Raw genomic sequence first — 339 nt, 5'->3', positions numbered from 1 at the left:
ATTTATAAACAAGGAACTAATTGTATATTCATGTTTATATGTTGATGATCTTTTAAAGATGTGAAGACAAGATGAAAACCAAGAATGATGATAGAAGAATTGATGTAAATCATGCAACCAGTACATGTATATCATGATTTTTTTGACTTATCTAATAAATAATATATATATAGATAAGTAGATAGATAGATTAATGGGTATCATTGACAAGGAGGGGATTTTCCTCTTTGACAATGATGCGGCACAATCCTCACCATGTAAAATTCTCTCCTACTTTATTCTCTCTGTTTCACATGGTGGGGATTGTGCCACATCATTGTCAAGGAGGAAATCCCCCTC

General features: G+C 32.4%; 1 protein-coding gene and 1 long non-coding RNA gene across 7 annotated transcripts in view; one reads left to right on the top strand and one right to left on the bottom strand.

The window, feature by feature from the left end:
• Positions 1-339, bottom strand: part of LOC109836796 (SWR1 complex subunit 2) — a 24,447-nt gene that overhangs the window by 5,510 nt on the left and 18,598 nt on the right. The gene's annotated exons all lie outside the window — the stretch shown is intronic.
• LOC109836798 overlaps positions 1-339 on the top strand; it is a 16,758-nt gene that overhangs the window by 4,340 nt on the left and 12,079 nt on the right. The window lies entirely within an intron of this gene.

This window comes from Asparagus officinalis, chromosome 4, assembly GCF_001876935.1.
Source record: "Asparagus officinalis chromosome 4, Aspof.V1, whole genome shotgun sequence".
Lineage (NCBI taxonomy): Eukaryota > Viridiplantae > Streptophyta > Magnoliopsida > Asparagales > Asparagaceae > Asparagus > Asparagus officinalis.
Note: the sequence above shows the minus strand (reverse complement) of the source record. Positions and strands in the feature narration are given on the sequence as shown.